Here is a 16809-nt window from a genome sequence, read left to right as displayed (position 1 = left end):
AATGTTCTGGGAGCCGAAAACATAAATAAGAATGAACATGAGACAACAAGAAATACATCGCTATACGCAGTGGCTTTTTTATCAGAAAGAAGAGAATGTGTTAGCATGTTAAAGCAAGACCATAAATTATTAGTTAATGTATCGGTTAATAGTGAAAAATATTCTGTAATTATTGATACCGGAAGCTCGTTGTCTCCCTGGCCTAGATTAGCCATTCCTCCTAATACAAAATTAATCCCTTTTAACACTAATTTGAGAGGAATTGAGAATTATGTTATAAATCTACGATACATAGCTTTAATTAAATTTAGATTCGGTTCGATTACATTCTCACATTACTTCAGAATCTTAGAACATGGAGACTTTCTACCTCTATTTGGCGACATTTTAAACCGATTGCAAGCAAAGATCGATTTGCAAAATCATACACTGTCAGTGTATTAAAAAACCTAGACCTCTTCAGTATCCAAGGGAGATTAATACTCAGAAAAAACTATCGGCTAGTGCCATGAATACGATTAGGCAATGGAAATCGGCTGATGTTTTCACAACCAGAAAAGTCACTATACCTGCCAGGACCCATTTCTTTTTACCTATTAATATTAAAATCAGCACAAAAAACGCAAACATTTTTTTTATTTTTCCATTAGAGAATTTATTAGACAGGCATGGTCTGCTAACATTGCCTACCAAAGTACCTAAAATAACCTCACTCTATTAACACCAAATACTACAAACAGGCCGGTAACACTAGCAAAGAACACACCTGTAGCTTACGTAGAAGAGAATCTTCAAGAAATAAATTTACAGAATAGTTGCTCAAATAGTGGCCATGATGACGAAACTTTTTACAGATCAGAAAAAGAAATTCAGGATCGATTAGAAGAAACAAAATCATTTTTGATATTAATTTGTTTGACATAAACCCGGATTTATCAGAAGAAAAAAGAAAGCCGTACAAGATTTACTCTTTAAATACAGAGATGTTTTTTCCTACACACCAACAGATATTGGATATTTCCGAGGTTATATACATAAAATAAGGATACACAAAGGAGCATCCTTCCATCAAAGATCTCCTCCGGTTCCATTAGCAGTAAGACCTCAAATTGACTTACAAATCAAGCAACTCTTAGACGTAAATATTATCAAGGAAACTAGCGATAGTTCTTCCTTTCCATCACCATTCCTCATTGTGAAAAAGCCCGGGACTTTGGAATTCCGGCTAGTTTTGAACCTCCAAGCTTGCAATAGGTTCTCACAGTTCTTAAGTATTCCATTTCAAAATACGGAGGATATTCTACACGTTTTAAGAGGAAAAGACTCTATATCCACAATTGACATAAAATCCTCGTATTTCCAGCTATTGTTGCACCCCAAAAGCCAAAAATACATGACTTTTGAGGTCAACCATACTAGAAAGGCATATAAATTCCAGAGTTGTACTATGAGTCACTACAGTTCCGCGGCAGGACTCAGTATAGCTGTACGCATGCTTTTAGAGGGCCTACCACTCCATATAACTGCCTTTGCTGATGATTTGGTCATAGGAAGTAAAAATTGAAACAACAGTTATCGGATTTAGAATTACTTTTTAAAAGATTAAGAAAGCATGATTTTCGTGCCAGTCCAAAGAAGACCCACTTATTATACACAGAATTGGACGTTTTATTCTTCACAGTTAGTGGAAAAGAAATCAAATTTCACACAAAATCGCTAACAAGATTCGAAATTTTAAGAAACCAACTGCTAAAAGAACTCTGAAAAGCTTTTTAGGATTATGTTCCTATTTAAGAGCACATATCAGAAATTTCTCGGAAAAGTAGAACCATTTCAGTGCCTTTTAGACAAGAATTCAAAATTTAAATGGACCTCTCAGCATGACGAATTATATGAGAAACTTAAGACGGACATCATACACGCGCCATCTTTGTTTCACTTCGATCCCTCATTAGAAATACGTGTGTATACCGACGCTTCCTCTATCTCCGCAGGAGGCTTATTAGCATGTTACAACCGAAAAACGAAACAAGAACGTGTTGTTGCCTATGCTAGTTGACGTTTTACACCAAGTGAAAGGAAAGCATCGACTTGGCAAAAACAGCTGTACGCCTTCATTTATGTTTTGAGAAAATTTTGATATTTCATTCTAAATAGAAGATTTAAATTATTTATAGACGCCAAATGCTTCACAACTCTCACAACACAAGCGGACAAAGTTGGGAAATTTAGTCGCTATCGAATATTCTTAGCAGACTACAATTTCAAAATACAACACATTAAAAGTCAATTACACCCAGCGGACATCTTTAGTCGTTTAGAAGATAAACAGGAGATTAAACAGGAAGAAAACCAAGAAATTGACAATTTCTCGGACACGGAAGATGCTAAAGTATTTGCATGCCGTTCTTTAGACACTACTCTCCAAATTGAACAACCTATAATCCTGCCAAATTTAGCAGAAGAACAAAGGAAAGATCCTTCATTCTCTGACATTATTACTGTTTTGGAAAATAAGGAACCTAATAAGTTGTCTACTTTTCGGGCCGCAAAATATTTTCTCTAAAGGACGGGATATTATACAGAACACAGAAGCACCCCCAATTAGGACTATTATATCTACTTTGTGTGCCGAAATCCTTATTAAGTAAGTGGTTAGATGCCTTGTATAATAACCCCATGGCACCACACTTTGGACATACCAAAACATATTAATCGGCCCTTAGGAAATACTACTTTCCTAATATGAAAGCGTACATTGCCAACAGAATTAAAACATGCATTTCATGTCAGAGACTCAAGAAATTACCAGTTATACCAGCGGGTCAATTACTCCATCACCCACCTAAGCCGATTGCAACAGCTTGGCAATATGATTCTATTGGAAAAATAACAGTGAGAAATGGACAGTTTAAACACACATTAGTGGCCATAGAAATGTGCAGAAGATATTGTGTGACCAAGGTGGTGGACAACATAACAGCGGAAGAAATTGAACAATTTCTCATATATGACATCATACTCAAATTTGAACCTTTTTCATATTTATATCTGGATAGATATCCAGTACATAGCGCTAAGAGGCTGCAAAATTTGGCAAAATGCTATAACTTTGAATTTAAATTTTGCCCCGCATACGACCATAAAAACCTAGGCATAGTGGAAACATTCCACAAGACAATACAGAATGCACTTAAATGTTTCGTGCAAGAAAACCAAAATCTTTGGCCGAAGCTGATACCATGTATTACATTCGCAATTAATACATTCGGGCAAGCCGGAACTAAATATTCATCGTTTTTCTTCATGTATGGATATGAACCAAACACCATCTCTCATATTGCGTTAGCGTCAACTCCAACATTATGTGTCAACAAAGAACATTTGAATAAAATACGTGAGACTGTACAGAATAACTTGATCGCTGGCTATAATAAGCAGAAAAAGTATTTCGATAGCAGACACCGACAAACTCAATTTGAAAAGGGACAAAAAGTGCTGGTCTACTTTCCTAATCGGCAAATAGGAGTGCCGGAGAGCTTCTCTCCCTCTTATGTGGGCCCCGTTCAAATCCTGGATACACTGACTCCTAACCTTTATAAGAAAATACAAGAAATCTCAATAGACCGAATCAAGCCATTTTATGAAGGATAAATAAGATATATTTATTTAACTAAACAAGCGAAAAAATACAGTACTCACCACTAGGAACAAGGAAATATAAAGTCAAGACTTCAGCAGATAAAAACACTTTTCATAACGATACAAACATTCATTTCCTCTTTGTTTTATAAAAAGCTGAATCATTATTCCGCAACTCAAAGGAAAGAATGCCGACGTTAGCATTTCAGCATTTAAAAGGCAAATGATCTTTACAAGGACAGCTAACATAATTCTACATTTTCATCGATATTTTTTTCTGTGAACTACATATTGTAACTGACATTATGCAACTTGCATATTGTACAGGACGTTTCAAAAGTTATGACCACATCTCCATTATACAGGATAATCAGGAATTCAGGACCATTATTACTATTGTCATTGACATTTAAAATTGGATTTCCTTTGAAACACATATGTTTACTGCAAGTATTTCTAATAAAGTATTATTATTTTTCAAATTCTAAATTAAAATAACGATTAAATGTAAAAAAATTATATTACTTTTATTTTTCTCTTCTCTTTTTGGAGGGAGTACGCATATTCAGTAGCAGAATGCTGATCCTTTTCATTTATCACCTCCTAGCACTGCTTATAAACAGCATAAGTGGCAATGAACTTGTATTCGCACAATATGGGATTTCTATAGCTAAGTTCAAGCCCGTAATCAGTTACGACAATATAGAATTCTTACCTTATAATCTCCATTTAGACTTTTCGGTAGTACACCTACCGAATGATTCTTGTTCTGGATATGAAAAAATAGTATCACTTCTGCACGATAAAGAGCGTCAATTCATTAATAAAATTAAAGATGTCATACCCTGCGATTTTAAAATAGGGTGTTCCAAAAGACCGCGGCGAAAGATCTTTAACTTATTACTTGGACTTGCAAATTTTGGACTTAGTGGATATAGTCTATATGAGGTTCATAAATTAAAATCAGCTATTAGTCAAACGCGCGCACAGATGATTATCTAAATTCTAAGATACAGGAAATTAAAAAAAAGTAATTTTGAACTCACACATTTGGAGACGAACTTTTCAGTAGCTGTAGAAAAATTGATAAGCGAAACTCATCATAGTATATTGAAATTGATATGTACAACAGCCACAAATGAACGCTATCTGATCGCCCTTCTTAAATTTCAAAATGTAGAACAACACTGATACTATCATACAAAGCATTCTTCAAAATAAAGTTAACGATGCTTTAATAAAACCTGCTTTAGCTAAAGAAATGATTAGACAAAATATAAACTTAAGAGGAACATTAATGGAAGGAGATCTTGGATTATTTTATCAATGTTCAAAGGAATTTTTGATTTCATTTGACCCAGAATCTGCCAATTTAGACATTATAATACAACACCAATTGTGCAGACTAATGATTATCATATTTTATATAAAATTTATAACAATGTATTTCTCACTAAGACTGCTCATATACGTATTCAGACACCTGAATATACAATTTGGACAGACAAAGGAATCTATGAGTTAGACTTATCGCTATGCCAATCATATAATATGTTCTCTATATGTAAATTACAGGCACAACCCCGCTCTCAACAAACAGGCTATCTATTTAATTTAGTTTTTCGAAATACAACCGATAGCTACCATCTGAAAACTACTTTCTCACAAACAGAGGAATTTTATCTATATACGCCCATGGGACTTCATCTTACTACGCGTAAATCTGTTAAAATGCCACTCCAAAGAAACCACATGTTAGCCGCTGATGCAGTTAATCGCTCATGAACTTACATTTTTAAGTATGAAGAATTTCAACTCATAATTACCGATACTTTGAATCTTCCTACTAGGACCTCAGCTAACTTCACGTTAATATATAGAAAGTTGCCAAAAAATCCAATTTTGAATTTTATTCATAACCTTCAAAATTTAAAACGCACCATAACTTCAATGCACTCCTTACTACAGCACGAGCAAAATTCTTTGTTGGATAAGATGCCGCAACTACATCTTTCCACTGCATTCCCGTGGACTATAATTGTTATAGCCATTCTTATTTTCATATTATTGATTGGTTTTGGCATATTCTTATATTTTATTTATAAACGCATTATTAATAACAATGCCTCATAGACATTTTACATTGTACAAGATCTCCACTAATTATCAATTGTAATATTTTTTTTCTCACTTTTCTTCCAGTATGGAGCATATTTATATAACCGTATTAATTGTAACTTTTTTAGTATTCCTAAGTCTTATTATTTTATACATATTATATCGTCGTCTTCGCTCGTTACCAAACAAATCTAGAACGAACCGCATAGATATTTCATCTCCTACCCCATTGGAAACATTTAATACCAATAATACAACTAAGGAGCAACAGCTAGCACAGACTCCAACCCCACTTACTATAAGTGAATTAGTATATATTTATTGACGCCAAGCCGAAAACAGCCCTATCTCGAGGGAAATGAAGTATTTTGTACCATGTGCGGATCCTGCCTGTATATAGAGACCACCTGTTTAGTGCTCTATATTCCGCTACCTTATTATTGCTCCGAAAAGTGATTTTTTTGTGTGTTGCAAGTGTTATTAATGATTTAGTGCTTTTTTGTGTGTGATATCTCAGTGTTGCCATAACTCTTCGGCTTATTTTTTAAACAAGCCAGGGGGTGTAATATCCTATGTGATGTCGTAAACAAGCAGTTCCACGCTTCAATGTTTACAAACAACACCACCTGGTTCAGCAAGAGGATCTCCCGCCAGAGGGACCTATAATCACATGCAGACTACGGCTTCTAGCCCCTCCCATGGAGCAGAAGACGACATCGGAGCAGCAGCGCCACCGCCACCCAAAAGGACCCTATAAATTGGATGGACAAAGGCAACTCGACACCAGTTTTCTGTTGACCCTCCTACTGTCTGCTTCGGGACTTTAGGAGTATCCCAGGCCATCTCTTCTGCTACGGGACTACGCCTATCCTTTCTCCTGGCTTTGCCTGCTTCGGGGCTCTGTCTGGGAATCCAAACCTCAGCCACTTTGCCTGCTTCGGGGCTCTGTTGGCCATCTAACCTACCCACTGCTTGCTTCGGAGCTTTGGGAACCTAATTCCACTCGACTTTGCCTGCTTTGGGCTCTGTTGGAGATTCTGTCTACGACCTTGCGGCCAAAGACTACCTTTTACTTACCCTTTTAAAATAGAGAACAAATTGTATAGTATTTTGTACAAATACTCTTATATAGTGGATTTTTATAATAAAAACTGGTAGTGGGAGTCGATTGCAGACACTCTTTTTATTAACTGTTCTACCTCTTCCTTATATGAGACGAAAATACACAAAGTTTTACAATATAATCAACAATATATTATCTATTTTTTCTTCACCTTCTGAACAACATTTGTGCACTATTAAAAACCTTTGCCCACAATAGCTACAAGAAAAATGGAAGTAATTCACACGAAAATAATGTATAAAAATACAATATCGTTGTACAGACTTGGCCCGGATATCTTTCCCCATAAGAGATATAACTTGGTAGATATGATTCCCATGTTCATTTATGATGGCTCCGCAATTTTCTAGGAAGAAATCTATGTATAAATGCAACATATGCATTTTAGTGACTCATTACACAGCATTGGTTGGTTGAAGATATTAAGAGCTCCACTACTTCCTTATGGTTTTGAGACCTCATATTTCCCGAAATTTTAGTCACCACTTTTCGGAAAGAATCCCACGCAATCCTCATCTTATTTCCTAATACAGCGTCAATTCTGGATCATTGAGGATTTAGCGAATATTCCGGCCAATAAGGATTCCGTACCTGATTTTAGTTTATGCAATTTGTGGAAGTTTACGCATAATATACTTCAAGAATAGTTTTGATTTTAGTTTACATTGTGACAAGATCCGTTACATTGTGACAACTTATTATACTATTTCACTTTCCACTGAAAATCCTCTTCCAAGGGTTTCTAATGTGTGCAAAACACTAACACTTTCAGAATAAGCTCTCTGAGTCTGGATGCCAGTAATTCCGCGCCACTTTTAGTCATTCCGTGGTAATTTAATTCAGGTTGAGTATCCTACGACTAATATATAATGATATGTTGATTTTCCGAAGTCATGATCGGTGCAAGACGATGAATAGGCAGCATAATTTTACAACATGGATCGACTTTGTCCACCTTTAGCTTTTCATCGGATGAAACACTAGAGTAAGGTACGAGAGGTCGTGGAACCTTTAGTCCTTCGGAACGTAGCACAGTTACAAACATCTCAAAAAATATTTGGATATGTAGTAGTCTACTTTTTCTAGTTTATATACATTTAACTGGAGGAACTATGAAAAGATATGTGAGCTCTCTACTTGTCTTTGGAATTACAAGTGCCACGCATGGCTTCTTTTGGTTACCCAGTCCCGCAAGTTTGTAGAACAGGTATCACAAGAAATATGTAATTCCCGCTTCTTGTCCATATCTCCTACTTTACAACCAAAGTACAAACAATTGGCGTTCTTCGTGATGGATATAAAATTCCACTTTTCGTTTCATTCGTTAAAAATACCAATTTGCTCTGAACTGTAAGCACGTTCACACCAGATGTTTCAGCTCAGGATTGTCATGGAAAAAGAAATAATAATAATAATAATAATAATAATAACAAATGCACACACTCACCCAATACATCACCACAACCACATCTAGGATGTCAAATTGTAACTGCAAAAAACCTTACAAAACACTTTTTCACTAACAAACTCTGCAATAAAACTAAACCATGATGTTACTTTGTTAACGATGCGAGTGCGAGTAAGAAGGATAGCTAGAGACGTACGCAGTATTTTTTCGGAAAAAGCATATCTTTTTCGGGGAGTTTAAATACAATTTGAGGCTAAATTGTATTAAAATTTGTAAATTTGCACCTGAAATTAGACTAAACTTACACATAGTCGGAATTTCGGGGGTTAAGACTCGCAGGATCCACCACCTGTGCGTGTCTCGGAGGATAGCAATGAAGTTAACCGTCAGGCAATGGACGTTTATGGATATAAACAGACGGCTTATGTTGCCACGAACCCTTACTTTGTCCACCGTAGCACTCCCGGTGATATCGTATTTCTTTGAAACTCGAACCAAACTCGAAAAACTAATTTCCTATTCGATAGGAGCACTCTAAAATTAGTAAGAATTTGTTACTTTTGTTTCCGAAGCATTTTGACTGTTCACCAGTGTGATTTATATTACCAAATATCTTTAAATAAGCCCGTCAACATATTAATTAGAACGTCGTTATTACTTTGTTCAGTGTAGGGTTGAATTTCTATATTTTAAATATATATAACTGAGCTGACAGTGTATGAGATTTGTTATGCATATAGGGAGAACAGAAACCCTGTCGATGAACAAAACTCGAACTCCTAATTATTACAACGACGGAAGTATGTAGTTATACCAAGTCGAAAATATTTCCACTTATATAACTTTACCTTTCGTGAGATGTGTTAGTTTTGTGTGACGTATTCGTTTTATTACAAATAATGGTTGTGCATAACTTTCTTTTGTGTATAGACGGAATTAGTTTTCCGTAGCAATATCTCTTAGTTCCAAATGCTGACAAGTATTTGCTTTTAAAATTTCATACATCGGCAGTGCACTGATATTTGTAATGCTTATGTATGACATATTTTATCATTATTCATAAATTACATTTTTTATTTACAACTCTCTTTTATTTCTGTAGTTATCATGTAAGGGTGAAATTTTAAAGGATATAATATTTGAATTATGAATGTAATATTAATGGAACGAAGTAAAATATAACGAAATAAATATTAATGGAACGAAATAAATGATATTAACTACACGAAATACAAGGAAAATAGTATAGTAAAATACATTAAATTTTACTATAATATAACAATGTAATTACTAGTGATTTACAAGTCTACAACAAAATATTTAAATTGGTAAGGAAATGAATATGGAATTATTAATACTCAGTCGACATTCCTAGCGTAGAAAAATCAGAATGATATTTAGCTTTTCAGGGTCGGTACCAAGTGTGAATTTTTCGTAGACAAATCTTAAATAATGACGTGTGCGTTTATTTTCTCAGACATTAAAACCAGAGATTTTCTCAGATGGCGATTTTCGGTTTACTATTAACTGAAAAACTTTTTCTTATGTAGCTATTGAAAACAACTGATTTAAAACAAACTTACCTTTCTCTTGGAAAGAAAAGCCCAAGTTTCCTAATCTCACAGTAATGTACATCAGGTGAACTAATAACTTGAACCTATATCCTCAGACGATCCGCAACCACCAATTCTCATCTAGCATCCACCTAATATTCAATGGCACCCAACTAATAGCCCCCTCATCTTTTTAATTACCATGGAAAATCATTAATTTTTACGTATCCGATAGGAAAGGCATGGTCCCCAACTCTGCTTACCTCATCGCGCGGAAGAGTTAATGTGCACTAACAATACAAATAGGAAAAAAATCATCTGAAACAAACGTATATTCTAACAAGAGTGCGCCATTTGCATCCTTGTAGTAAGTGAGGATAGTTGCATAATGGGTTTCTATCGCGTACATCATGCACACTTGAACACAGTGGTATCATGCACACTATTTGTCATAATAGTGCATGATATTAACCAATTTTCTGACACCTATGTATAAAATGGGATTTTATCACTATCTCTACATATGTGGATCAATTATCTAAGAAGAAACTCGCTGACAAGGTTTTACCTTAACCCTCTAATTTATATTCAAACTATTATAGTTCAAGAGATGGTCACTGCTTTGCTACTTATGACCGGTCTTTTATCAGTAACAGCTAACCATATTATACAGCTATGCTTTAATTGATTCCTTATTCGTTTGTTCAGGAGTGGTCTCGTTTCACATTTACGACGATGGTTAGACGTGTTGCCGCAGTTTGGTTATTTACTTTACAGGTCTTGCTTAAATTTCACTTCCCCAGTAGTCTCTCTAACTTCGCAAGTGTTCCTCGTGCTCTGTGCAACGCAAGGTATGACGTTTTACCCTGTTTCTGAAGTTGCAATTTTATCCCTGTTATTTCAGCTCACTGAGCGGTCAAACAGAAGTTCTGAGTGCATACCTCTCATCTAATGATGGGATCAGTTTTTCTCATCTACCGTGTTCTGCAAGGACATACCCGAGCGTTTAAGTAAGCTCACCTCCCGCCTACGATCGCCGTTAGAAAGATGTCTGAGATGAGTACACATAGACCACCGAATATCAAGCTGTGATTTCAGCCAGGAAAATTCAAAATAAAACCCGGACCTACACATGCCTGACGGTGCTAGCTCATATTCTCTGCTTAAATACATGCTTACACTGAATAGCTTGTTCGACGTATACTTCTAGGTACTTTAGTACCTTATTACAGATCCAATGTTACGTGGTATATCACAATATTAGTTTGATCCCATCCCCATATCGTGAGAGCTTCTTCCCTTCTACTGGGAGTCGCAACCACTGATGATACCTAAGATATTTTTCTCTAGCCTCCACTTTATTTCGCTGAAAGGAGTATACCGACATTTTCCTCCCGATTGAATGATCCAAGCAATATGCGACCTCATCTAATTAGGGCAGAGGTAAAGTGTATATTAACAGGGCAAGTGGCTGAAGTAGACAAGTAATTAAAAATTGTTATTTTGAAAGTTTCGAGACATCCCTTATTAGCGTCGCGTTAGGGATATAAGGTTAACTATGTTTTACGTGTTTAGTAAGAACGTACACGTTGTTGAAAGATTATCTTTTGGACCTGACTGTACGTGTAGAACAAAATTGTGAGGGAATTATTTACAAAGCCCAATGACTAATATTGACTGCCTTCCTTTCAAGGTAATGGGTAGCATGGGAGTAGGAGCTTTCATGGTATTTTCGAGGATTTTGCACCTGGTTTGTGTCTAAGAAGTAGGACGAAGGGTTTCACTACCTTTCCTTCTCTTGAAATACTAGTGGATGCTAGGAAATAGAATTCTAATCCTTAATCTAGACACGCATAAAATGCTCTTTAGGAGATGTACATACTTAAACCTCCCAGTAGGTCGTTGAACCTATATTCGAAGGGACGCCAATTCCTCCATTTCATTCTTGTAATTTACCAAATGGACTTATTTAGCGGACACAAGGGCACGGTTTTGTTGTCAACTTCCTAGGATATCCCAAGCCTCACCTCCGCCGGTTGTGAAATAATGATACATACTGTCAATAAATGATTGGTTTCAGTTGAGGAGAACATTTGTGTTTGATATCGGCATTGCACATTATTCTTGCATGATTGGGTACGAAATCAAAAAGGCACAATTGTCCATCAGGCCGTCTAAATGTCAGAGATATTGAATATGGAATTATTTTCAATTGGGAAGGTAGAAGATTCATTTTTTGTATTACGGCATTTTTCACAAGATTACGAGTCCTATCTTCCTATCCTACGACTTTTTGTCCTATCATAAACTGTTCACTAATTATTCGTTTGTCTTTGCTCTGTTTAAAATTAATTACACATGTTTGAGTTTACAAGCCTCTGTCAAAATTGAGTGTTTGCACAACTCTTGTATTTCTTATTAAATGTTCGCTATATTCTTGCCTCGATTCAGCACATGTATTCGCCGTTCGTTTAGTCAAATGTCAGAATTTGTAATCGTGATGTAGTGTACTATAAGATTAGGATTGGTGGTGCTACAGGTTATAGCCAAAAGCATAAGAAGATAAAGACAATTTGCCGTTTTCGAAACACCACCTACATTACAGGAAACTAATCCATGTAACTAACCTAAATCTCGTCAGAAATTGATAGTGCTTTTATCTGGAAGACACTTGAGCGTAAACCAACCTCAAAGAAAACTAATGAAAGAATCTAGAGTTTTGCGTGTCGTAGAAAAAGAATACGCCGATCATAATTGAACAAAAGTAGAATAACAGATTTAATTTTTAAAACATGTAACCACTTCTGGCACAAATTCCAAAACAACATTTCAATAATCAAATAAGTTTTCTTAATTCGTTCCCTTTAAAAGAAGCGTTTCTGCAAGTACAATGATCGAATCAGATTAGAGTTTGCTTCCTGCTCTTACATCATCTATTAGGCTGGCAAGATTCAATGGTATTCAACTTCCTTTTCAGGTGATGGCGCTCGTTTTTTTATCGGTTTCATTTAATAATGTTGTGCATCCACCGTAGTGTCAATTTATTCCCTGCATTTCCCTAATATATACGTCTAATAACTAATTTCGAAAGTTCGATGTCTTTACTAATTACGAAACATCTAATAAACAATGCAGGTACAGTGACAGTTATCCTCACATCTGTACACGATTTCGTAGCTCCAACATGATTATTTCTCACAAAATGCTTAATTTCTAATGCGTGGTATGCTTTATAACTGTTAAGGATTAGGTTTGTGCCCATGTGGTATCTTAAAATTTGCAACGACTCGAACATAAATGTCCAAAACTCTTAAATATAATTTCACGCTCCACTTACTTCAGCGACACAGCCAAATAAAAAACATATAATAATTAGTGATATATTTGTGATAAGGTAAAGAATAGGCGTCAGTGTTAGTACAGTAATGTAAGCAAAGATTAAGCTGTCCATCATGAGAGAACGGTTAGAGATCAGACTGAAATTCCAAAGGCAATGCACTCTATTGGTTAAAAATACGCGCACTTCAGAGATAACACATTGTTCATGTCAATCTCCATATTAATATCAAAAATGACATTGGTGATCGAATACATGACAACAGCTTTTGGATGCAATATGGTTTGAACCTTACACATCCCCCAAGCTTCGTCTATGAACAGTGTGGGCCACAGTTTGTTTCTGTGAGGGCTGTAATATGTATTTGCCTCATGGATTTGATGTATATGTTTTATGCTACACACTTTGAAATAGTTATAGATTATTCAGTATTTTTGAATTATATAATTGCGTTTTCCTTACAGAAAGGAGCACCACGCTTATGAGAAATCATTGCAAATTTTTCTGAATATGTTAAATATTTTTCTTGCGTATTATATCTAAGCCATATTGATTTTAGATTTATGAACTATAAAGGAAGGTCATATTATTCAAAATCTTAGGTGTATAGATATATGAGCCAAGCAAGAGCCTAACAATGGTTAGTTGGGCTATATTTTCTTTATTTTCTAATTTCTTTAATTTTAAATGTATATACAACCGACGTTTTCAACAAAATACGGGAATTCTGATAGGAACGCCTTTCTTCACAAAAACGCTATTCTTAGCTAAAATTGTGTACAGAATAATAGAGTGCACACAAATGGCAATCGTATGTAGGTAGTTACTTGCATGTTCCATGAATCTGGAAAACCATGCATCGTATGACAACATGTTCGTACCTGAAAGAATAATCTTGCCTTCATCTGGCTGTACACATCTATATCGTAAGTTATCTGTAATATACCTATACCATAGGTTTGAGCATCTTAGTGATGAGAGAGCCACCTCAAGCGTAATGCAACTAAAATATATGTGTAAGATGCTGTCTGCTTAACTAGTACATAGAATTGAACTATATGCAGAGAAGAAATGGAGCACAATACAGTGTTACAATCTACTACACGAAGCTTGGTTGTCTTGACATTCTACATGTTCAATGATATTTACAAGCTCATGCCTTATCATTTGGTGAGCCTTCTAGTTTCAATTTACAATATTTGAATGACCGTAATCATTCCAGCTAACGAACAACTTACAATCTTCCGAAATATGTCTAACGTTTAAAATTTGTAAATGTAGATTTAATCAATTTCCTAAAGTTTGATTATGAATGTATTAGTATATCAACGATATTTGGTTTGTGAGGTTAGATCTACCAAGTCTTTGGAGAATCTGTCTATGAATACGATTTCATTAATAATTAACTGAATTGTCTAGTACTAATTGTATTATATAATGAGTTTAGAAAGAAAAACATGATGGTGGCAACTTCAAAATATTTTACAGAAGCATAGGATATAGAGATAGTACCACTAAAATAGTTCAGATTTAATATATTACACACTAAGTTTTCATTAGTAGTGACCTGAATATCACAAATTAGTCGTCCTAGGAATTTTGCTCCGCCAAATGAAATTAAGAAGATCACTTGTAAGAGCTAATAATCCTTCTATTTTGAAATCATTATATATTGCTCGGTTTAGTAATAAGAGGGAAGATTTATTTGGAATATATTTTGTACTTATATGAATGAAATGATATTAATTTAATGTCGTGAAAAAATTAATAACAAATAATAAATTCTAAAAAGAAAATCACCTAACATATTGCATAAGAATTTCGGAATTGCAAACAACTGAAAGTTTATGGGTCAATAAGAATTAAATAAAATTTAGATGCTGAAGCAGTACAAATTTTCAAATTTGCTGAATAGGAGATATAGTATATATATATATTACAAAAACAATTTTTCTTATTTAGAAAGCGATATCTTCTGTATTTTGCATATATACTCTTCATATTATAGTCTTTGATTCATATTGATATTATAATATTTATGATGTCCAACTTCTATTTTTTCTTTATATATAATAAAATATAGCTAACAGTTGGTAATAAGTAAAATCGAATTGTTCATATATTTCCAGGATGTGGCTTTCAAGAGCCTTAAAATATAACTTCCTGTAGTCTCCTATGGAATTCTCTTCCTATAAAAGCACCATTCATAAACAAAACACAAAGCTCCGTATCCAGAGTTTAAGAAAGATTTAAATATATAAAATAATGTAATAATTGCATTTTAAAGAAGTGCTGGATAGAGAGTAAAAGATTTCCGCGTATTCCTAAGAAATTATTCATGAAATTGTTTAAAGGGAAATAACATTCCACTCACAACTATGCCCGATCAATAATGCTGAAGGAATGTTGCTCGTAAAGGAAACTGAAATTGTTAACAGCACATATTTTATTCATAACAGACATTTTATTGAACTTTATATATATTCGGACTGTTAGAGATTTTATCCAGTGTGTTTCGTCGTAAAATATATTGTTAGAGAAGATTCACAATAAGCCAAAAGTATTAAATACTCAAGTTATACCGTAACTTTTCAAGGCAGTCATTCATTTTAATTATATGGAATCGTATAATGTAATACATTCAGAAATAGAATTATAACATATGATGTGTGAGTGTTTGTATGGCTCGTAAAAATGTATCCATATGAAGCTTTACATATGTTTCTAAATGTTACATACTGGTTGTAGAATTAGAAATCTCTTTGTGACCTGCTTATAATAGTGTAAATCTCATGTTTTATTTCTAGTTGGCGCAGAAATGGCAGTGACAAAAATGATTACTGTACTTGTCATTATGAGCCATTTGGCCTTATGTGTTCGTGAATTTGATGGTAAGTCCTTCTACAATCTTTCGTAATCTAAGAAAAAAAATTCTTCTTCAAGCTCTGATTAAACCTATTTAATATTATATATATATATATATTGTAGATACATACGATTGAAATTATTTAGGAACATATTATTTTGGGAAAGAAAGCATCTTAATTATTGAATGTTATATCAGAATAAATAAACTAAATGTTGTCATATAATGTGAACACGTGTTTGTGTTTATGTGTTTACATCAATGATGTGTATATGTGTTAAATGTTATGTTTGTTACGGCTAGACGCTAAGTCGTCAGTTTGTATGCTATTGTGATTTGTAATTTGTAATGTTTTGGTTAAGGAATGAAATGTCATCAAGTTGTAATGCTGTAACATTGACACACTTTGACTGTGGCATAATCGTCAAGTTTGCAGAAATTTGTTGGTCTGAGAATTTGATCACTATGTAATTCGGGTGAAACCAATGTTTTACCAATAGCTGAGATATACAAAAAGTCAACAACGTGAATTCCAGGATGTCTGGAAACCGAGTATAAAAACTCATGGTCCTAAAGGATTTAGGTCAGAAGTGGATCATCATAAGTTGAGTATCAACATAGAGAACCACTGATACTTCAATCACAGTAGTCATTCAGCTGTGATTCCATTCTACGACTATATCAAGGAGATCTACTAGTATCCACTAAACCATTAAAGTGGATTATGGTTTAACAATAGTCAGCAACTACAGACTATTGGCA

The 16809-nt window shown here is 34.6% G+C and overlaps 1 long non-coding RNA gene across 1 annotated transcript in view; it reads left to right on the top strand.

Moving 5' to 3' along the window:
- Positions 1-16074, top strand: part of LOC145683343 (uncharacterized) — a 272667-nt gene extending 256593 nt beyond the window's left edge. The window contains exon 3 of the long non-coding RNA XR_014131052.1: positions 15989-16074. This is a non-coding gene — a long non-coding RNA (uncharacterized LOC145683343). The remainder of the gene's footprint in view (positions 1-15988) is intronic.
- The last annotated feature ends 735 nt before the right edge of the window (positions 16075-16809 follow it).

Source organism: Thermobia domestica, chromosome 4, assembly GCF_964235325.1.
Source record: "Thermobia domestica chromosome 4, izTheDome1.hap1.1, whole genome shotgun sequence".
Taxonomy (NCBI): Eukaryota; Metazoa; Arthropoda; class Insecta; order Zygentoma; family Lepismatidae; genus Thermobia; species Thermobia domestica.
This window is presented reverse-complemented; position numbering and strand designations above follow the sequence as displayed.